Below are 24,220 nucleotides of genomic sequence, written 5' to 3'. Positions count from 1 at the left end.
ATGGCCATATGATCTGACATGCCCAACAGATATATAACAGAAAATGGCAGATGAGAATCACTTAATTAGTCCATTTATAAAAGGTTCTTATTTTGTACAGTTAATTTATCAAACATCCATGATGGGAGTTTGTGGGCAGCCAGTCTGTATTCAACACAGAGCAATATTGGCATGGGTGCAAAATGAGCACAGTTTGATCTTATTGGTAATTTTAGAAATATATAGCTGGCTCTAAACTAAATGGGGATGATCATTTTAATGACCTCAAACTACAGAATGACTTTTTTTTACAGAATTTTTTTGCCACTGGGAACCATGTGCACTCCCCCCCCCGCCGGATCGTGGGACCCACCAGCTGGTAAACTGGGCAGTTCACTACCCGCAGCCTGCAGCTCACCTCAGCCTGCGGGAGTCTTCCAGCAGGCAGAGCAGGGCTACGGGAAGATGGCGTCCGAAGCCCTGCACTGGAGACTATTTGTGTCTCCAATACAGGTTTTCAGGCGCCATCTACCCGTAGCCCTGCTCTATAGTGTCAGCATGGGAGGTGTGAAGATGATCAGGGGATCTAAGCGCCGGGAGAGGAGTCTTCTGCAGGTGAGTAAATGCTTTTTTTTACAGGTGCACATTATTTTCTGGTGAAACGCTGCCCACATTACGATTATTTTCTAGTGAAACATTGCTGCATTATGATTATTTTCTGCCTAAACATTGCTGCATTAAGATTATTTTCGGGTAAAAGATTGCCGCATTACGATTATTTTCTGGTGAAATATTGCTGCATTATGATTTTCTGTTGAAACCCTGCCCACATTACGATTATTTTCTGACAAAACATTGCCGCATTACAATTATTTTCTGGTTAAACGCTGCCCACATTATGATTATTTTCTGGTAAAATGTTGCCAACGTTACAATTATTTTCTGGTGAAACGCTGCCCCATTATGATTATATTCTGGTGAAATGCTGCCTCCTTACGATTATTTTCTGGTGAACGCAGCCCCATTACGATTATTTTCTTGTGAAACATTGCTGCATTATGATTTTCTGTTGAAACACTGCCCACATTACGATTATTTTCTGGCGAAACATTGTTGCATTATGATTATTTTCTGGTGAAAGATTGCCGCATTACAATTATTTGCTGGTGAAATGTTGCTGCATTACGATTATTTTCTGGTTAAACGCTGCCCATATTATGATTATTTTCTGGTGAAACGCTGCCCTCATTACAATTGTTTTCTGGTGAAACACTGCCTCATTACGATTGTTTTCATGGATGGGGAAAAAATGGGGCGGGGTTCTTGCCTGGAGTAACAAAATGGCTAGAGGTACCACAGAAAAACTGGGGTATGTAGACTTTGACTTTGTACTGTATGTCCCAGATTGCTCTCCTTTGCACTGCCATTTCAAATCCACCCCAGGCAAACAAAGGTATGTGAGCCAGTAGATATTCAGTAAATAGCATACAAATACTATGACAATGACAGCCTGTCAGGCCCAAAATCTGTCAACTTTTATTTGGTTGCTACAGTCAACTATAAATATTGACCTGGGCGTATCATGGCTTCCTGCTGGCTTTATTATGTCCATTCCAACTGTTTCTCTTTCAACAACAGACTGGAATTTACAGAGAAATGGTCCTAATCAGAAGCCCAGCTTTCAGTCAGTTTGGTAGAATTAACTGACAATTGAAGGTCTGGATTCAGAGGCGTAACTACAAATCATGGGGCCACCCAGCAAAACTTTGATAGGGCCCCTTAACCTCCCTGGTGGTCAATTAAAACCGCCAGGGGGCAGCGCAGTACTATTTTTATATATATATATATATATATATATATATTTTTTTTTTTTTTAAATCATGTAGCTAGCCTAGCACTAGCTACATGATAGCCGCTGAGCAGCGGCATCCCCCCACCCCTTCCGATCGCCTCTGGCGATCAGAGCAAGCAGGAAATCCTGTTCAGAACGGGATTTCCTGCTTGGCTTCCCCATTGCCATGGCGACGATCGTGATGACATCATCGAGTGTTGTAAGGATGCAAAAGGGCAAGTCTGTTTCTCCTCCCGGTACCCATACTTCTTGTCATGCATGATGTATAACATATAAGTTGATTACTGTACATTAACGCTCTGTCTGGATCCACATTGTTCGGCCTACAGTTAATGAGTGCACTGGGTTTGCCTCTAACCTTTGTTGTTATACAGGCACAAGTTGGGTGTTCGCTGCTAAAGAATGACGTACCTTGGAATTTGATGCCATTGCAGTATTCCATATCAGACAATATTTGTTGTCTTCAATGTTTACGCCATTTGGCTCATACCTGCAGTAGGAACTTCTTTTTCAGTAAATCCAGGAAAGGCCACATCTGTATTTCTGTTTGTGTTATTAATGGCTGTGAACACGGATGGGGCACACAAGATTATGCAGCCCACTGCACTAGAGAGCCTATACAGCTAGAGAGAGAGCTTATACAGTTTGAGAAAGGAAACTCTCTTCCGAACAGTGTCTGCCACTGTCTATGGCTACTTCTCTGTATTACATGCAATAAAGAGCTTGAATACACCAACGTGGTGCTGCTGAATTTCTGCTTGTACGTTTACACCCTGTAGGGCTACAGGGTCATTTTAGCTAAGCACTCATTTATCTCCATTTGGGTGCCTGTCAACCCTGCTTTGCTCCCTACATTTTACAACACTATGCCAGCTTTTTGTACAGAGGGATCAGCCCATAGGAAAGCTTTGATTAATGGGCAATTTAAACTTGCTGACTGACGTTGAAAACAAGTGATCTTGCCCAGATGTTTGCCCAAATGTTGAATTGTAAAGGGGCTACCTTTTCCGCAAGTGTGAAGCCCATCTCTTAGTGGTGTAGCAATAGAGGATGCAAAGGTACTGACTGCACCGGGGCCCCTAAACCAGAAATACCCTCCTTCATCCATCTTATTAGCTTTTCATTGGTGTTATGCTGGTAATGAACACCTCTATAATGCATGTGCATTAAATAGTGGTAATCCTTAACTAATCATTTCCTTAATCTAAATACACCTCTCGGCCACACCCATACTGTTCTTGTTAGGTCTTGGGGCTTCATATTAATGAGCCCCAAGCTCCTCATTTAGGCCACAGCCTCAATGTTCTGTGGAAAGCAAATGGCAAATTACTAACTTGATACATTTTTTCTGTAGAACTGAGTGAACTCCATTATGATCTCGGGCTGTATTTAGGTGCAATGGCCATCGGAATAGATTAAGGCCAGTTATTATTATTATTATTATTATTTAGTATTTATATAGTGCCGACATCTTACGAAGCACTGTACAGTTGATATTGTCTTGTTACTAACTGTCCCTCAAAGGAGCTCACAATCTAATCCCTACCATAGTCGTATGTCTATGTATGTATCATGTAGGGCCAATTTTAGGGGGGAGCTTATCTGTATGTTTTTTTAGGGGGAGCTTATCTGTATGTTTTACGGAGCAGTGCTTTTCAGCGCTGCTAGATTTGGGCGCAGCTGGCACCTCCATAGACTAGAATAGGAATCACTCCTATTGCAGCGCTCAGTGAGTAACGTCGGCTCCGTCAGAAGACGGAGCCGAGGTTGCTTAAAAACACAATAATTCAGCCTCCAGCAATCGCTGGAAGCCGAATTACTTCATTCCTCCACTATCCATGGCGGCCTGGAGGGGGAATAGTAATTATATCGGCCCGGACTTGTGCAGAAGCAGGATCAGCCATATACCGGCTGTATCCTGCGCCCAAGTCTACCGGCGCCGATTTCAAATGTACTCATGTTTTAACTTATCTGTATGTTTTTGGGATGTGGGAGGAAAGCGGAGTGCCCATAGCAAACTCCGCAGACACGGGAAGAACATACAAACTCCTTGCAGATAGTGCCCTGGCTGGAATTCAAACCGGGAACCTAGTGCTACAAGGCTTTCCTTCTGTGGTCATAGATCTCCTGGCTGAGGGTACAGACTTGGAAGCGATGGTAGCCACAGTTTAGTTATTGCCTGAATGTTACATGCAATGCTTATGGAGGGTCCATGGCTACCATGGTGCACAGCACTGCTGGTAAAATGCATTAGTGTGAACTGTATCTTTTGGCTACAGCACTGTATAATTGGGTGAGATCTGTGTGTGGCAGTAGCCATTGCTGTGTGAACTAGCTTTGTGTATTTATTACATCTACGCATCCTTTAAGGGATGGTTCACATTGCAAGTGCTTTTCTAAGCCCCAGTGATTTAAGAAGCTCTTGCTAATGCAATGCTACATGTGTGTTCTCAATTGAGAGATGTGATTTTTTTCTTTTAAATCAGACAGAGAATGTTGTACATTTACCGAACGACATACACAATTACAGTCAGTTGCAGTGAAACATACAGTATGGCTGTATATTGTATGCTTCACTGCATGTGTCGCATCGTACTCCTAATACACAATGCGACTTTAACACCATTGTGGTGCAATCCTATTCTTCCGGCGAACTGGAAGTCAGGTAAGTCTATGGCGACACATGTTTTTTTAAATTGTACGGCGTTAGCATTGCGGAGTGCATGCGCAGAAGTGTATTTTTTCAATACACTTCTGCACAATTTAATTTTTACCACAGGAAGTGAGTGCTAGAGAGCCTCACTACCTGCTTAGCTTGCAGCCAGAAGGGGGATTACCCTGAATTGCCACGGTAATCCCCGATGGCTATTTTTAGCTGTGCAATGTGTGCATTGCACCGCAACGCTCTTGCACCGCCGGTTTCCAGTGTGAAACTGGCCTCAGGATGCGCAATGCAATGTGCATAGTGTGAATGTACTGTAACTTTGCATGCACTCTTGAATCACAAAGTGCATGCATGCAAGTGGGAAGAAGAAGCCAATACTGCTGCTTGGACAGGGGTAGATGTTCCCTGTTCCCTGCCAACCTTTCTTGAATAAAGATTTTTATCATTTATCTTCAATCTTTATCCTCTTTGTTGACCTGCAGGGCTGAGCACTGATAATGAGTACTGATAATTTATCAGTTTGGAGAGAAGACCTGCTCCCTCTACCTTTAAGAAAATAAGCTGTTTCCTCCCCTCAGGGTGTAAGTTATGTCACGTCGCTCCCTCTCACAGAGACAAGCTGGAGCTTGCAGCCAAGTTCAGCAAACTACTACAGATTACCCTTTGCAGCAATTCGGCAGCCTTACTGAGACCTCCTATTCAGGTAAGGGAAATGACGGATGTGTCCAGTGACAGCACATTATTATGGGACTGAGTGGAGGCTGAGGACAGGGAAACTCACCTGGTAAGCTGTGTGGTATATAGACTGACGTGATTGTGGTTTACACTCTTCTATCAATATAAGGTTAGGTTGCTGTATAGACTGGCACAAGTTTGTTTCAGTACAGCATCATAAATAAGACATCAATTCCACTATGATAGGTGGGGAAATCTTCCTTTTTTGTATGTATTCATTCAACCTTCAATATTTTTGTATGTTTTAAAGACAGATTTTGTATCAAAGATATATTTACTATAACACAAACATGCTTCCTTTCCACATGTATCGCCTGACTCTGTACAGTATGACTAAACATAAACACACTCAGTAGCCATGATCTCCTCTATACAACCTAACCAGTTACACTAACCATACCTTAACCCTAATCTTCCTTCTATTGCTGAGATACAGTACTTTTAGATGCAAGGCTAACATTAATTCTTAAAATGGACACCAAACTAACAGCACCCAGAAATTGGCAATAAAAACAAATATCACGTGCTTCTGTGCGTGTTTGTGTGTGTGCATAAATATGTATGTACAGTATGTAGATAGATAGATAGATAGATAGATAGATAGATAGATAGATAGATAGATAGATAGATAGATAGATAGATCTCCTAACATTTTAAGGTACTTGCACACTATACACATTGCAGCCTGAATAATAGAATCGCTACGGTGTTGAACTTGAAAAATCACATTGCACATTACCAGTGTGATGCAACACATACAGTGGAGCATGCAATTATTATTTATTATTATTATTTATTGTATTAATAAAGCGCCAAAATATTATGCAGCGCTGGACATTAGTTTAGGTTACAGACAATATTTAGGGGTGACATACAGCAAAATGACAATACAGGAATACAAGAAAACCAGATCATGCAGCACAGTATGAGTACCAGGTAATGCTTAGTCAGTCACTGGATGGGAGCATGGAGATTAGGCAAGTTAGGTTCACTCAAATGTATAGCATGGTTGCACAGTAATGGAGGTGCATGATCAGGTAGGACACAAAATAAGGAGGACCCTGCCCAAAGGCTTACAATCTAGAGGGAGAGGTAGGGACACGAAAGGTAGGAGACCAGAGTTCAGCTGCGGGTTTAGAGCACTTGTGAGGGGTGGTAGGCCAGAGTGAAAAGGTGAGTTTTGAGGGCCTTCTTGAAGATGTTGAAGGAGGGGGCTGCCCTAATGGGTGGAGGTAGGGAGTTCCATAGTGTTGGAGCAGCTCTTGAGAAGTCCTGGAGGTGTGCATGGGACTGGGTGATGTGGGGGGCGGTCAGGCGACGTTCATTCGAGGAGCGGAGTGAGCGGCTAGGTGTGTACCTCTGAGTAAGATCAGAAATGTAGGTTGGACAAGTTTTGTGGACAGATTTGTAGGTCAGACACAGTATCTTGAATCTGATTCTGGACTGGATAGGAAGCCAGTGGAGGGATTCACGGAGGGGAGCCACTGTGGTGGAGCGATGGGAGGAGGGGATAATTCTGGCTGCCGCATTCATGATGGACTGCAGCGGGGCTATTCAGTTCATAGGGAAACCAGACAGAAGGGCATTTCAGTAGTCAAGGCGGAAAATTATGAGGGCATGGATGAGGAGTTTGGTGGTGGCAGAGGTCAGGAAAGGGCGGATCTTGCAGATGTTGCGAAGGTGGAAGTTGCAGGACTTTGTGAGGTTTTGGATGTGGGGAGTGAAGGAAAGTGCGGAGTCCAGGGTGACACCCAGACAGCGGGCTTGAGAGGTAGGGCGAATGGTAGTGTGGTTAACAGTGACATGCACATCTGCGAGGATCAGGGATGGCCGGGTGGGAAGATCATAAATTCTGTTTCGTCTAGATTTAGTTTCAGGAATCTAGCGGACATCCAGGAGGAGATGGCTGATAGGCAGCAGGAGGAGATGGCTGATAGGCAGGAGAAGACCTTGTCCATGGTAGTGGGGGATATGTCAGGGGTGTGGAGGTAGATCTGGGTGTCATCAGCATACATATGATAGTTAAAACCCATGGAGGAGATAACCTTGCCAATGGAGGATGTGTATAGGAAGAACAGTAGGGGGTCAAGGACCAAGCCTTGGGGGACTCCCACCAAGAGGTGGTTGGGGGTGGATGAGGACTCATTGAAGGAGGTTGTGAAGGAGCGGTTGGAGACGTAGGATAAAAGCCAGGTCAGGGTGAGGTTGTGAATGCCCATGGACTGAAGGGACTGAAGGAGTAGGGGATGATCTACTGTGTCAAAAGCTACTGAAAGGTCAAGGAGGAGGAGAATGGAGTATTTACCACAGACGTATGCTTACACCCAACTACTGATGCGCCACTGTGACCATACTATTGCCATATAATTGCATTGGATTGTGATTATGCAGTCTCTTGCACTGCACCAGATGCAGTGTAAAAGGACCCTAAAGCTATGTACACAAATCAGATATATGGCGTTTAAAACATCCGACTAGTGACACTTATCGCCGTATCAGACGACAACCATTATAAGAAATGTAGCCAATCGACATTAAACTATGAGAATCCAATATTGAGGATTCTACCCGATCCAACTGGTGGATGCATTCAGATGACTATTTGGCAATGTCATTGTTTCAGAGCGTGCACTCATGTCATGTGGAATCTCACTTCCCCTTGCGTATGCAGTATTTGGTCAACATAATAATTCGGGCAATCGGTGTGTATCAACTGAGTCGTTTAAACTGCTTGTCGCTTATTTTTGCTGGGTATTGACAGCGTCGCTCTTTCGTGTACGCTGACTTTAATCTAGCGTGTGTATGGACTTTAACTCTTTGGCCGGTTTTACACCTGATTTTTGCGTTTCGGTGCGATGCCACGCTCCAGCCGCATCCCACCGCAACGTGAATAGTGATAAACCTATGACCTTGTGGCAGAGTGCACCAACAGGGTCATATGCATAATGCTACCCCCCGCTCAGTGTTGTACTCCCTGCTGGACAGGAAGTATAGCACCAGTATTTCCTGTTGGTCTGCACTTGCATATGCTGTGACACACCGTGCCCCCATCGTTCACACTTACAGCGTTGCCCATTGACTTTCATTACACCAAGTACTGAGCATTAAGCGCAGTGCTTGCGGTGACACGCTGTAGGCTATTCGAGGGAATTAACATTTCCGGCTCAACATAACGTGAAGCGGTAAGTGTAGAGGGCCCCATTGACTTGCATTGCCGTTATGTTATCCTACAGGGTAACACAACGCACACTTGCAATGCAAGTGTAAAAGGGGCCTCTACTGCTATTGTCTGACAATTAGTTATGCTTTCATGCATGCACCCTTGTGCTTTCCCGTTCTCACAAACCCTCTTGTAAGGAATTTTGCAAGTAGCTGGCCTCAGAGGCCTGTATGTAGGTGTTACATTCTGCATGCCTGTTGCCAGTCAAGCCGTAAATGAACGTCTGTGAGTAAGAGAGATGCCCAGTCCTTGCCCAATGTCATGGTTCACCTGGTGTATACTGTAAAAAAAGAGCATAATAGAGGCTGCCATGCCACACGGGGTCACAGATTCTCATCCTCCTCTTTGTCTGTAGTGCTAGGAACAAAACGTTCTGATTTCAAATGACTTATTTTTAGATATCTTGTCAGTGTTGTAACCTGAACTGATTTCATTAATGTATGCAGAGGCTGTGTTTAATCAGAAAGCGATTTAAGTTAAACTTCATGCAAAAAAAAAAAAAAAAAAAAGTGTTTTGCTAGATTTCACTGCTTTGTGTATTACAAAAAAGAATAACGGTACAATTTTTAGTAAACGTTCATATTTTCGATCAGAGAATTCAGATAAATTGTATGAAAACAGAGGAGCTGGTGGGCCCAATCAATCCTGAACAATCGCATTATCAATTGTTTCCTTAACCTCCCTAGCGTTCTGGACGAGTTGAGCTCGTCCAGAGACGCTGGAGGGTGCCGCTCAGGCCGCGCTGGGCCGATTTTAATATTTTTTTAAAAAAACACGCAGCAAGCACTTGCTGCTGCATGTTGGAGACGATCACCGTCGTTGCGCCGCTATCCGTCGCGTAACGAGCGCCCCCCCACACCCTGTGTGCTGCCTGGCCAATCAGTGCCAGGCAGCGCTGAGGGGTGGATCGGGTCTCCCTGTGACGTCACGACGTCGATGACGTCATGACGTGCGTCGCCATGGCGACGGGGGAAGCCCTCCAGGAAATCCCGTTCAGAGCGGGATTTCCGGACAGGCCATTGCGCCGGTGGCGATCGGAGGGAAGGGAAGGATGCCGCACAGAGGGGGCAATCATGTAGCTAGCGCTAGGCTAGCTACATGAAAGATAAAAAAAAAAAGTGAAAAAAACGTTTCCGGCCGCGGGAATCAGAACGCCAGGCAGGTTAAAGTGGACCTGAACTCTTGCACAAGACGAGAAAGAAAAACAGAGAGAAATGCACCCTGTACGTATTTAGAAAGTTTAACCTGTCTAATTCCCCTCATCACCACCGTAATTTGATCTCTCAGCTGTGTCAGCTCAGGAATATCTTCTGCCATGGCAAAGCAGCTAATTTGTAAACACAGGATGTTAACCCTATGTCTGCTTCCATGAAAGCATGAAGTAGACATACTGCAGATTTATTGTAGGATTTGTATCAGATGTAACTAATGATTTTCTTTAAAAGTTATTATGCTGCTGCGTATCTTTTAGAGGAGAGAGAAAGTTCTCAAGGAATGGCGTGATGTATATTATATATATATATATATATATATATATATATGTATATATATATATATATATATATATATACGATCGTATTTGGTTTAGATCATACATGGCAAACTGCGGCCCACAGGCCAAATCGGGTCAGCAGAGCCATCATATTTGGCCCCCAAGTGGTTTCTCCACTTAGCATTGTGTTTGTCCCACTCTAGACCACCAGTGAAGTTGTATTGAAGGTGAAGCAATGGCTCACTAGGGAGGCCATATGGGGAGGGTGGGGGACAGCTACAGACACCAGGGAACTGTAAAGGTGGAGGGAAGGGAATCACTAAACACCAGGGAACTGTATAGGAGAAGGAGTGGGCCAGTAGACACCATGGAACTGTATAGGGGAGGTAAGACCACTAAACATCAAGGGACTGTATAGGGGGGGGGGAGGAGGGTCACTAGACACCAGGGAACTGTATAGGGGAGGGAGGAGGCCCCTAGACACCAAGGAAGTGTGTAGGCGAGGGAGAGACACTAGACACCAGGGCACTGTATAGGGGAGGGAGGAAGCATTAGACACCAGGAAACTGTATAAGGAAAGAAGGAGGGACACTAGACACCAGAGAACTACCGTATTTTCCGCCGTATAAGATGCACTTTTTCTCCTCCAAAAATGGGTAAGTCCCTGCGTCTTATGCGGCAAAGGCAGGGAATCCCCGACTTCCAACCGTCCACCGATACAAACCGCCGACCCGCCGCCATCGTCTTGCCTCTCCCCCCTCCTCTTTCTGTCTCTGAGTCCCCCGTCCGTGAGAACAGCGGTAACGGCAACCGCCAAGCTGCACAGCGAAGCCGGATGTCTTCAATTGCCGCGGGAAAGATGGAGGAGGTAAGCTGTTGCCGCTACAAGACAACACATAGGGAGACAAGACAACACATGGGGAGACAGGAGGATACATGGTGGGGTGACAGGAGGACACATGGGGAGACAAGACAACACATGGGGAGACAGGAGGACACATGGTGGGGTGACAGGAGGACACATGGGGAGACAGGACAACACATGGGGTGACAGGAGGACACATGGGGAGACAGGACAACACATGGGGAGACAGGAGGACACATGGTGGGGTGACAGGAGGACACATGGGGAGACAAGACAACACATGGGGAGACAGGAGGACACATGGGGTGACAGGAGGACACATGGGGAGACAAGACAACACATGGGGAGACAGGAGGACACATGGTGGGGTGACAGGAGGACACATGGGGAGACAAGACAACACATGGGGAGACAGGACAACACGTGGGGTGACAGGAGGACACATGGGGAGACAGGACAACACATGGGGAGACAGGAGGACACATGGTGGGGTGACAGGAGGACACATGGGGAGACAAGACAACACATGGGGAGACAGGACAACACATGGGGTGACAGGAGGACACATGGGGAGACAGGACAACACATGGGGAGACAGGACGACACATGGGGTGACAGGAGGACACATGGGGAGACAGGACAACACATGGGGAGACAGGAGGATACATGGTGGGGTGACAGGAGGACACATGGGGAGACAGGACAACACATGGGGAGACAGGACAACACGTGGGTGACAGGAGGACACATGGGGAGACAGGACAACACATGGTGGGGTGACAGGAGAACACATGGTGGGGGTGACATGAGGACACATGGTGGGGTGACATGAGGACACATGGTGGGGTGACATGAGGACACATGGGGTGACAGGAGGACACATAGGGCTCGATTCACAAAGCGGTGATAACTCAGTTATCACGCCTAAAAGACTTTAGGCGTGATAAGCCGTGCAAAGCTGAGTTAGCACCGCTTTTGCTCTTTATCGCGCGCAAAGTCCCGCGCGCAAAGTTTTGCGCGCGCAATCGCGCAATTCCGCGCGCAGCGCCCATAGGCTTTAATGGGAACATCGCGCGAACTGCACTGTGCGCCAGGCGATTGCGCGCGCAAAACTTTGCGCGCGGAACTTCGCGCGAGTTTCATTTTATCACGCCTAAACTGAGTTTAGGCGTGATACAGGGGTTTTCACAGGCGTGCAAACACTTTGCACCGCTTTGTGAATCAGGCCCATAGAGGTGACAGGAAGACACATAGAGGTGACAGGAGGACCCATAGAGGTGACAGGAGGACCCATGGTAGGGTAACAGGAGGACACATGGTGGGGAGACAGGAGGACACATATGGGAGACAGGAGGACACTTGGGGGTGACAGGAGTACCCTTGGGGGAGACAGGAGGACACATGGAGGTGACAGGAGGACCCTTAGGGGAGACAAGAGGACACATGGGGGTGACAGGAGGACACACGGGGAGACATGGGGGATACAGGAGGAGACATGGGGAAATAGGAGGACACATGAGGGACACAGGAGGACAACATTTGTGGGAGATCATGTACAAGATGCTCCTGAAATATGGACGCACCAGGTTTAGTTTATATTTTTTCCCCTCGTTTTTTGCCCTCTAAATCTAGGTGCGTCTTATATTCCGGAGCGTCTTATACGGTGAAAAATAAGGTATATAGGAGATGGAAAGGGGACCATTAGACCTCAGGGAACTGTATAAGGGAGGGAGGGGGACCATTACACCCCAGTGAACAGAGAGGTAGACATTGAGGTTGGCCTGCGACTTGCTCCCAGCGTTCAATTTTGGCCCACTTTATATTGGAGTTTGGCACCCCTGGTTTTGCTGATCACATAGTATTACCATCGCTGTAATGCTGTGGATCGATTAAATATTATATTGTCTTTTGATCTGAATAATCTTATTGAGAATAATTTTGTAACCATTACGGATTGTGATCATTTTGGGTAGAAATGGAACGTGACGTGAGTAAATGTGTCCAGTTATTGGTAGCCCCCCTGACTGCTGCTGTACCTCAATAGGACGTCTTCTGCTCGTCCTCATCCTTCATGCTTCCCCACCCTCCATACCACATAATGGTAGGGACCTGAGCACATCATCTGTACACTGATCAAGGGAACAAAATATCACCTGAAGCGATCAGGAAAGATCATTTTAAATGACAAGTGTGTAAATGGCTTTACCCTCTGGATCGCTGTGGTTTAAACGTTGTCTTCAATTTGCTTCATCGTACTTGTGGCTGCCTCAAGCTGATACAGCGTTGTTTTAACACTGGTGGCACCCATGCACAGGATGCAATGGTGTGCCCCCCAACGGCACAGATCCCTGCTGTCTAAAGACAGTGGAGTTCCGTACATCAGTCTGGAGCCGTTTTCATTGGCGTAGTGGACAGCACGGTGGCGTAGTGGTTAGCTCTCTCGCCTTGCAGCGCTGGGTCCCTGGTTTGATTCCCAGCAAGGGCACTATCTGCAAAGAGTTTGAATGTTCTCTCCGTGTCTGCGAATATACTATATTAAAAAAATGCTCTGGTCCTTAAGGGGCCAGAGCAAGTTAGTCCCAAATGGGTTATACTGGCAGATCATGTGACATTAGATTGCACACAGGTGGACTTCAGTTCACAAATTATGTGACTTTTGTAGGTAATTGGTTGCACCGGGACTTTTTATGGGTTTCATGGCAAAGGGGATGAATCCATATACACAAACCAATTTTCAGTTTATTATTTTTTTGAAATTCATTTTCATGTATATTATTCTCATTTTACTTCATCAACTTAGACTATTTTGTGTAGATTTATCACATAAAAAATAAAATTAAAAAGCATTAAAATGACAGGTTGAAGAGAATTAAACGGGTACTACTAAGCCAAGGGGGTGAATACTTTTGCAATGCACTGTACTATATATTATATTTATATTATAAATTAACTAACCTCCACTTTGTCATTTGATTAATAATACACTTGTAACACATTATGGGCCTGATCCAATTCAATCTTTCACGTAAGTTTTCTCCTAGGAGTTAATCTTCTGCTTAAAATAACTTCTCAGCAATCTAAAAAAGTACCAAAATGTAGGTGAAAATGTGCTGTCAACATTTTTCTGAGTATTGTATTTTCTTGCTTGCTGGTGACTTAAAAACCATTTTATTGATAAGATATGAAAAATCACTTAGGAGAAAAGCTGCGAGAAAAAGTGAATTGCATTGAGCCCTTATTTGCCTGGCTCCCTATTTTTAACTAATCTTCCCATTTACAGCTTGCACACTGCACTTTGCACAATGTAGTCTGGTTCCTGATGCTCTGATAGCTGCCCCAGATCTTTTCAAGTTCCATCCACATTGCTCATCCATCTTCCCTGCTACTAGTTACTCATATATCTGGAATCTCGGCTTTTGGTCTGGTCAATGTTGGCACATGCAAGAATGGTGAATATGTAGAGCAGAAGTTCTTTATATTCCTATGGTGACAGGCCAATAATAGAATGCCCAGTGAGTCCCAGTAACTCATAAATAAACATTATTTTCTTAAAAAACGAATTGTTAACAGACTAAAGGGCTAGGTTTCACTTCGGCTCATTGTGGATTTTACTCTCTTTATATTCCTGAAGAAGCTGAAACCTGGTCCCGAGAAATGTGTTGCAATCCATGAGAGTTTTGTTCATTTGGAGTAACAAAATTTCCATTTCATTTTTCCCATCAAAGAAGAGGTACTGTAAGTTTACCTTTACCGTCTGTATTTTTTAATTTTTTTCAATCATTTTTTTTTTCACTTAGAGCCTCTGAACCTTGTACATAATCATACCACCCCGTGTGGAGGGTATTAATTATACTCCTCACCCAGAGTGAGTAATTAACTCTATCCTTCTTCAGGTACTCAGAAAATATTAGGCTAGTTCACATTCTGACTTATCTTAAAAGCCAAGAAAACGTGATCAGTGGTTACTTTCTTGGCTTTTAATTAGTATTTTATTGCATTTTACGGAGGTTTTTCTTAGCATTTATTGCAGCATGACAAACTCTAGTAGATGCTTTGTGTTTTTCACTGAAGACGCGGTTGTCATCCATCCTTTCCTCTCTATAGAACTGAACACGCTGCTCAACAGTACCCAAGAAGTATTTCTGTACTGCCATCATTGTTAAAACTATCAGCTGAAATGGTCACAATTGAGAGTTATTGAATGTCTATGCAGCTTAAACCCATATGGCTTTTCCGGTACTTTTTGGTTCCATTCTTCTTTGTTTATCAGAGGAATGATAAATTCTGTTGTTAGCTCAGTTTCCTCCTGACATTCATTTGTTTTCAGTTAATGGAGCTCTCTGAGTTGCCGTGATATGTATGTAGGATCACGCACGGTTGTGTTTACCTTTTTCTTAATACAGTTAATTTGCACTTCTGAATTCCTGTTTTGGAGAGCTCTTGCCAGGTGTCTGACTGGCTTGTTCCCGACTGCATTGAAAATTCTTTTCCTAACTAGGAAAGATCTTTCAGCTTTAAAGTTTGAGCTCCCCATTGGTTCTTCCCTAGCTTACTTTGTTTTCTACCAGGGTATTCTTAGTATAATTCCTACCTTACCTTCCTCTTCATGCTTTTCACCCCTATATTTAATGCATTCCCACTCCTCTCTATAGAGCTATGCTTCTCTTTATTGTCATTTTGCATGGACTACTCTTCCATTTAAAGGCATGTACGCACACAATATAAGCGTAATCTGTCTGTATCAAGCTTGATCCTGGGGACGAGACTGCAAGGTCTGAGCACTGAACAGACATAGCTTGGTTGTACCTGTGTGGCTAAAGGCCCATACACACGTCGGATTTTTACCCTCTCTCTACAGAATTGAGAGGAGGTATGGCGACTTGGCAAACAAAGGAATCATTTCCAGTGGGTGGAGAATGTTGGGGAACAATGCGCTCAGCCAATGCTGTCATTTATAGATCCAGATGTTTGAGCGACCGCATGGGACACCTGTGCACATGCTAGATTCCTGCTGGTAACAAGTTCCACCTAGCATGTGTACGCTGTGTAAGTCTTTATTTTCTGAACGTGTACCCGTATCAGCTAAACTGGAGAGGCTCAGTCCTCCGAACCAGTTATTGAATTACTTCCAAGATCAAGTACACTGGAGCTACATTTATATCTATATTATTGATCTCGTAGTTATTTCAGTTCAGAAAGGAAAAAGTAATCTATTTTTATCCATGTAGGATCGAAATAGAGGCCTTTCTCTATACACCAGAGTCCTGATTAAATAATTTTTTCTCCTGAGCTCACCCATAAGAGATGTTTTTAAAAATTCCAATAAAATATATCTTTTTAGCTCTAGCAATGAAAAAAGTACTCAAAATAAGTTGCCACAAATTTACTTATGATTGGCTTTCAATTTTCAGCCTTCTTATTAATATGTTTTTACTTGCTAAATGCTTAAAACTGATTTTTGTAGATAAGATGAGAAAGAAATATCCTGGCCCATATGCAATTAACTTTTTCACCTGAGTTTTCTCCAAGGCGATCATTTTCATCTTCTCTAAAAAATAACTTTTCAGCATTTTACAATTGAAAAGGTACCCAAAAGTTGGTGAAAAAGTACTACCAAATTTATTTTGTGTATTTTCTTACTTGCCTGTGGTTTAAAGGGCATTTTATGCCAAGGTATGAAAATATCATCTTGGAGAAAACTCAGGTGAAAAAGTTAATTGCATATGGGCCCCTGTTAGAAAACTCCAGAGAACATTTGAGCCCATATACAATTATCCTTTTTCTCCCAAGTTTTTTTCTAGGTGATATTTTTAAACTTCTCAATAAAATGCATTTTAAGCCACCAGCAAGCAAGAAAATACTCAAAATAGTTTAGATATTGTCTTTTGCCTACTTTTTGGAACTTTTTCAATTGCAAAGTGATGAAAAGTTACTTTAAATAGAAGATGAAAAATTATCTCCTACGAGAAAACACAAGAGAAAAAGTGAATTGCATATGGCCCCTGGTGTTCTCTTGAGTTTGGAGCCGTTGGTGTTGTAACCACGCCGCATCAGGCTTAGGCAGCCACAAGTGTGGCATAGTTGATGCCTCCCTTAGCATCGGCTAAGGGGGGCATCAAAATCTTCTCCATTTTTTATATTGCCTGCGCAAAAGTTTTGAAGTTTAGCCACAACAGTGCTTAAAGACAGTACTTGTCCTCCAGTAAATACATCTCTTAAGGTGGCCATACACTGGTCGATTTGCCATCAGATTCGACCAACAGATAGATCCCTCTCTGATCGAATCTGACCAGAGAGGGATCGTATGGCCACCTTTACTGCAAACAGATTGTGAATCGATTTTAGCCTGAAACCGATCACAATCTGTGGAGCTGCCGCTGCTGCCGCCCCCCCTGCATACATTACCTGTTCCGGCCGGCGCGAGTCCCCTGGTCTCCGCTGTCTTCTTCTCCGCTCCGGGCTCCAGACCGTTCCTGCAGCTACTGAACTTCCTGTCCAGGGGAAGTTTAAACAGTAGAGGGCGCTCTACTGTTTAAACTTCCTGCCGGGACAGGAAGTTCTGTGTAGTTGCAGCCGGTCCAGGACCCAGCGCGGAGAGAAGACAGCGGGGACCAGGGGACTTGCGCCGGCCGGGAACAGGTAATGTATACCCGCTGTATTGTGTCGGTCGTCGGGCATTCGAACGCCGCTATCGACGCACTCCCGACCCGCCAGCGATCGAGAAAAATCTTCCGCACGGACGGATCGACGGGAATCGACGGGAACGATCGATTTCGGACGGAAGCGGTGTGCGCGGCGATTTCACAGCCAATTAGATCACTGTGATCGAATCGGCTGTATATCGGCGGGAAAATCGTTAGGTGTATGGGCCCATTTACTGAGTCATTTTCTAATTTTCTCCTTAGGAATGGTTAACTCCTTCCTCATCTCCCAATTTTTCAGCAAAGGCAAATTTAACATTCTTTCTAATCATAATATTTGCCACGTTAAAGCAAACCAGAAGTGAGAATAATATGGAGGCTGGCAGATTTATTTCCTTAAACAAAATACATTGGGCTTGATTCACAAAGCGGTGCTAACTGTTAGCACGCCTGTGAAAACCCCCTTAGCACATCTAAACAAGCTTTTCGCGAATAAAACTTTACGCGCGCAAAACTTTATGCGCATAAAACTTTACGCGCGTACTGCACAGAGCGCTCCGCGCGAAGTGCCCATTAAAGCCTATGGGACTTAGCGCGCATAAAACTTTGCGCGCGCAAAGTTAGCGCGCGATCTGATTGAGAAATCCGGTGCTAACCTACTTAGCACCCTGGTTAGTGCGTCTAAAGACTTTAGACGTGCTAAGTAGGTTAGCACCGCTTTGTGAATCAAGCCCATTGCCTGCCTCTCCTGCTAATCCTTTGCCTGTATTACTTTTAGCTATAACCCCTGAACAAGAATGCAGATCAGATGTTTCTGACTGAAGTCTGACTGGATTAGCTGCAAGGTGCGTGATTCAGACACTACTGCAACCAAATACATCAGCAGGATACAAGGCCACTAGTATTGTTAAAAAGGAGGTAAAATATGTCAGCCTCTATATGCCTTTCATTTCAGGTGTACTTAAACTTTTTCTTTTAATACGATGATATGCAAGTCTAAAGCCTTGTATTGACCTGAGGAAGTAGGCTGAAACCCGTCAAACGTGTTGTCCTTTCCTTCGTGCTGAATAAAGAATTACAATTTTTTACATTAACACTGCGGTTTAGGTTCTTCCATCTGGAGTGGTAAAGATACCTCGCTCCACCTTATTATTTTTTGTTTCATCTTTGGGCACCTCCACCCCCCAGTAATATACATGACATCTTCTTTGGAGGTATTCACCTTCCGGGTGAGGTGTTATCTACAACCAAGGAGGACAAACCAGAAGTGCGACCATCCAGTCCCAGTAGGACCTGGAATACTGAGCGGGGACAGTTATTTCCCTGTTGGCGATATACGGTGTTTGCTGGGACTGCAACCCACCTCTTATTCTACAATCTAACCATCTAATACCCTACAATACTGCACCATTTGGCATTTGGCTCCTGATCTCTCCTTGTAATACCGGTGACTGTGGTATCCCCATAGTGACCACCTTTTCTACTATGTCTAAAGACTTATTCTCCAACCTTGTTTTTTCATCCCTCTTAAAATGCATCTGCTGGCAGTGTCCAATGAGTGCTTATTGTATTTGGGAAACAGTCAAAGAGGTGATTTCCCACAGTTTCTGGGTTTCCATGCTTGTGTACACAACTCCACTTTCGCTCAGAGAGACATAAATGTGTATCTTGTGCCTAGAATGACCCTAGTGTACTCTTGGGAAATAGTCAGGGGTCTCGCTATGTCACTACTTCAATCCCCAAACTGAACACCACCACTGCAGGCTGTGAGTTAAAACACGGGAGAAAATTCGGGTCAATAACTTAACAATAATTCCCAGTGGAGCTTTCACTAGAGATGGCTCAAACCTCCGATTTTCGGTTCGCAAACCTCGAACGTGAACCTCCACAAAAAGTTTGGTTTGTGCAGACTTTCGCGAGCCGCAATAGACTTCAATGGGGAGGCGAACTTCGAAAATTAGAAACATTTATGCTGGCCACAAAAGTGATGGAAAAGATGTTTCAAGGGGTCTAACATCTTAGTTTTTGCATGGGGGAGTGGGATACATGCCAAAAGTCCCGGGGAAAAATCTGGATTTGACGCACAGCAGCATTTTAAGGGCAAAAATAACATTGCATGCTAAATTGGAGGCCAAAAGTGCTTTAAAACATCTTGTATGTGTATACATCAATCAGGGAGTGTAATTAAGGAACTGCATCACACTGACAGACCAAGCTCACTGTGTAACACACCGCAAACAGCTGTTTGTGTAGTGACAGGCGTGCTAAACTGGTGCGCACCATGGCAAGAGTGCAGGCCATGGCGGTTTTCAAGCCCATATGGTCGCCGGGCTGAGCAGGGGCGTCACTAGCCGACTGAGTTTTAAGTGGGGTGCCAGAATCAGAGCAGGAGGAGGAAGATATGTCACGCTGCCGTGCGGAAGCTGAGAAAGATGAGGTGTTCTGTGTTAAATAGTCAACTACGTCCTGACAATCTTGGGGGTTGATAGCACGCGCCTTCTGAACACTGTAATTTTGGTCCAGGGTCGCATTAAATCACAACAGCTTGACCTCAAACAGACCTGCTGGGAGGCCTGCCTCTACCTCTGCCTGTTTTGCCCATATTGGGGGGATGAAGTGAAAGGTATGCACTGACTTGATATAATGATGATCCGCTCAGCTCGATGCGCTGGCAGACAGCTGTTTGACCATTCCTCTAGTCTGTGGGCTGCAGGTCTCTGGAAGAGAGACCTGTCTTTCCATTACAAGTTTCTGGTCTGTTCTGCTGCTGAGGAATTTGCATACACTCGTTATGCAAATCCCCTACCTGCCTCCTTTGATGACTGGCAGTATAAAGAGCTATGTTTCCCAGAGTCCTTTGCTGGTCATAAGAGTTAGTTCCTGTGTAACACTCGCCTGGAGTGTCAGCCTTGCTCTTTGTTTGAAGATTAGCCTAGAGTAATTCCTGGAACTGCACTAGGCAGTTTCCCTAGTGCAGTTAGGATTGCATATCTTTTTTGTTTGTCTGTTGCGATTGTCCTGTCCCAGCGGTGGTCGACAGGAAGTCGTTCTGATCTTTGTTCTTGGAGTATAGCTGGAGCAGCGGTTGCTACCAGCTATCTTATCTGTTCTGTCTTGCCAGGATCGCACTCGCCTTGTGCTAGTGCTGTGGATCCGTCTGATCTCCATCTCTCTTGCTATACTTGGATCGCACTAGCTTCTTGCGCTAGTGCTGTGGATCCTTCTGCTCTGTCTTCCTGGATCGCACTAGCCTCTTGCGCTAGTGCTGTGGATCCTGTCTCTCGCTTATTCCTGTTTTCGTGTATCTGTCTTGTCTGCTACGAACGCTTGCTGGAGGCTCGTTGAGGTAACCGTTAAGCAAGCGCTCGCGTCCTCTGTTTCATGTTTGTCTGTTGGTGGTTATTTAGGCTTGCTTTTCTCTGTTGTGCTTAACACGCGGAGACCGCGCATAAACGCGTGCACTGTTGCGAATGAGTGTGGTGTTCGCGTTTAGCTAGCGTTTGTTATTTTCCTTATCTCCTTATTGTATTATTTACAGTGCCTTTGCTACTCTCGTGCTCTGCCTTGCTGTAGCCTTGTGTCACCTCTGGCAGTCGCCTCTCTCGCGATTGCGTTCCTGCTTTATATCTGCTGTTGTGTGTGCACCGTCGCGGGTGGGCGACTAGTTTGGTGCACACACATACAATCTGTCCCTGTGCTCTTTCTCTTCCGCAGTCGCTTCTCTTGCGATTGCGTTCTCACTTGGTTCCTTCTGTTGTGTGTCCACCGTCGCAGGTTGGCGGCTAGATTGGTGGACATACATACATTCCTCATCTGTGCTTATTCGGTCTTGTGTCGCTGTTAGCAATCGCCATCTCTGGCGATTGCCTTCTCACTTTGTCTTCATGGTTGTGTGTTCATCGTCGCAGGGTGGCGACTAGTTTGGTGGACACACATACCCTCTGTCGCTTTGATCTCTCTCTTTCAGGGCTATCTTGCCCTGCGTTTCTTCCCTTCGTGCAATTCCTGTCTGGCGTGTGTGGCAGGGCAGAGGAGCCGTTCCTCTGCACTCCACAGCTCCATCTGTCGACAGGAATTTCCCTCTACAGGTGCATTGCACCTTTTGCTGGGTTCCCTCAAATTATACGCTTGTGGAGGATTTCCGCAGTGTCAGCGCACGTCTTGTGCGCTGATCACGGAGAGAATTCCACAATTGTTACACTTGACTAATACAATGTGCAGTCACACAGTTGCAGTGAACAGGTATGCAGTGACTGGTATCAATACAATGTGCCACTGTCACACACACAAATACCGTCAACAGGTGCAGTGACTGGTGGTATATAAGCCTGCATGCACTCACGTAGGTAGGTGCACTGAACAGGTGGGTATGCAGTGATTGGTATTAAAAATGTGCAGCTGTCTCACACACAGGTACTGGCAACAGGTGCAGTGACACTGCATGTGCTCACGTAGGTAGGTGCACTGATTAGGTGGGTATGCAGTGATTGGTATTACAAATGTGCAGCTGTCACACACACAGGTACCATCAAAGCTGACCCTAATGATGTAGTATAGGGGGCGGGTCGAACTCGCATATAGTTTGCGGTTCACCGCGAACCACCGAAGTTTGTGTGTGAACAGTTCGGGCCATCTCTAGCTTTCACCTTTAACAGTATCTTGCTGGCAGCCCCTCCAAAGTATCAGCTAACTAAGAGGTAACTATTTGTGGGAGACAAAGCCACTGTCACATGGGTATGTTTTAATGAATTTCAGAAAGTCTAGAACCTCTGACCTATGGTGTCTATAGTCAGTTATAGTTTAACCTTCAGAAGAATGGCTTTGTTTAGAAAGCTCATTTCTGCCTCAGATAAAATATTTATTTTGCAGAGGTATTTCCTTCATCTTAATACCTTGAATAGCTTAAAGCCCAGTCTGTCTTTGAAGCCATGTCTATAGGCAAGGGAGACACAAGACTGCACCCCATAAGACACTACTTCAAGTGCTGTGCCCTGCCCCTCACACATGTACACACACACACACCAAATAAATAGACCATAATTTCCCAGAAACACCTCGGTGCAAAACAAAGGTTATGAGTTGTGTAGGGAGCGATTTCCATGGAATGCCCAGAGATGCCAAGTGGCTCCTGGCCACAGAGGATCCTCTCAAGCTTTATTCCAAATCACTCTACAAGCTTGTTGGTGCTTTATCACAATTATTATGTTACTATTCAAACATTGAAATGTATACTAATATTCAAGCAATGAAGAAGAACACCTAATAATTACCCCTCAGTTCAGACCCCACCAACAGAGAGCTCTGTAGCTCTGTTGGTGGGGAGAAAAGGGGGGGGTCACTTGTGTGCTGTGTTGTGCGGCCCTGCAGCGAGACCTTAAAGCTGCAGTGGCCAATTTCACAAAAAATGGCCTGGTCTTTAGGGGGGTTTAACACTGCGGTCCTCAAGTGGTTAAAACAACTTTTTAGCGCCCTGCAATTGAAAGAATAATGAAAAGTAGGTGAAAAGTAGGTGAAAAAAAGTGCTGTCAAAATTATTCTTGCTTGCTGGTGGTTTAAAAGGTGTTTTATCATTAAAGTCTGAAAATATCACTTAGGAGAAAACTGAGGGGGAAAAGTGGATTGAATAAGGACACTTGTCTCCATTAATAGGTTAAATGGCTGAGTTGTATGTGACTAGAGATCCACATCCAACATCTGGATTTCAGCTTTAAAGGGAAGGTTCAAGCAAAAGAAAAAAATGAGTTTCACTTACCTGGGGCTTCTACCAGCCCCATGCAGCCATCCTGTGCCCTCGTAGTCACTCACTGCTGCTCCAGTCCCCCGCTGGCAGCTTGCCGACCTCGGAGGTCGGCAGGACGCATTGCGTACATTTTTACGCATTCCCGCTAGTAGAGGAACATCAACACATACATTTTTACGCGTTACTGGTTTAATGCGTACATTTTTACACATTGAACCAGTAACGCGTAAAAATGTATGTGTTGATGTTCCTGCACTAGCGGGAATGCGTAAAAATGTACGCAATGCGTCCCGCCGACCTCCGAGGTCGGCAAGCTGCCAGCGGGGAACTGGAGCAGCAGTGAGTGACTACGAGGGCACAGGATGGCTGCATGGGGCTGGTAGAAGCCCCAGGTAAGTGAAACTCACTTTTTTATTTTGCTTGGACATTCCCTTTAACAAATATACCACATTTTTCACATACATAAAATATGCTTGCATGCTAGACAATGTTCTTGGAAAGCAGTGGGTTAAAGGGCCTTGTCCTGCTGCCTTATCAGGGAACTTTGCTTTCTACCTATTGTATCTAGAAGAAAATAAGTATTTCTTTTCTTTGAAAACAGACTGGAGATAAGAGCATCCACATTGCTGCAGTATTCTCTGCTAGATGTAAGTGTATTGATTTTCCATTATTTCACATGAACAGTTGACGGCAGTGTGTGTTCAATGACTGCCAGGAAGCCTGTCTACCTACAAAGAAAGGATGGAGGGCTGTTAAAGAAAATTTAACCACTAATGTAACTCTAGTGATGGTCTAGAAATAAGCAGCCACTGTAAGTTTAAAGGCTTAAAGGAGTGTTTATTTATCAGAGTGGTGCAACTAAATATTTTGAATTAAAAAAATGTTTGGTTTGGGTCCGCTTTAATGCCTTACCTTGATAATGGAACCATGTGTGTCCTGAGGCATTCGATTATAGTGTTTGCACAATTGAGTGCTGATTAAACTGTTTGTTGTAACGATTGTGGAATTATCTCCGTGGTCAGCGCACAACA

The 24,220-nt window shown here is 44.7% G+C and overlaps 1 protein-coding gene across 3 annotated transcripts in view; it reads left to right on the top strand.

Annotated features, from left to right (window-relative positions):
* The window catches only part of PAK6 (p21 (RAC1) activated kinase 6), a 168,182-nt gene that overhangs the window by 39,776 nt on the left and 104,186 nt on the right, over positions 1-24,220 (top strand). Inside the window, exon 1 of one of the 3 annotated variants that reach the window (XM_068253440.1) lies at positions 5,131-5,199. The exons of the other annotated variants lie outside the window; for them this stretch is intronic. The gene's annotated coding sequence lies outside the window, so the exon portion shown is untranslated. Of the gene's footprint in view, positions 1-5,130; positions 5,200-24,220 lie in introns of those variants that run through there. 3 annotated transcript variants of the gene reach the window in all.

Source organism: Hyperolius riggenbachi, chromosome 9, assembly GCF_040937935.1.
Source record: "Hyperolius riggenbachi isolate aHypRig1 chromosome 9, aHypRig1.pri, whole genome shotgun sequence".
NCBI lineage: Eukaryota > Metazoa > Chordata > Amphibia > Anura > Hyperoliidae > Hyperolius > Hyperolius riggenbachi.
This window is presented reverse-complemented; position numbering and strand designations above follow the sequence as displayed.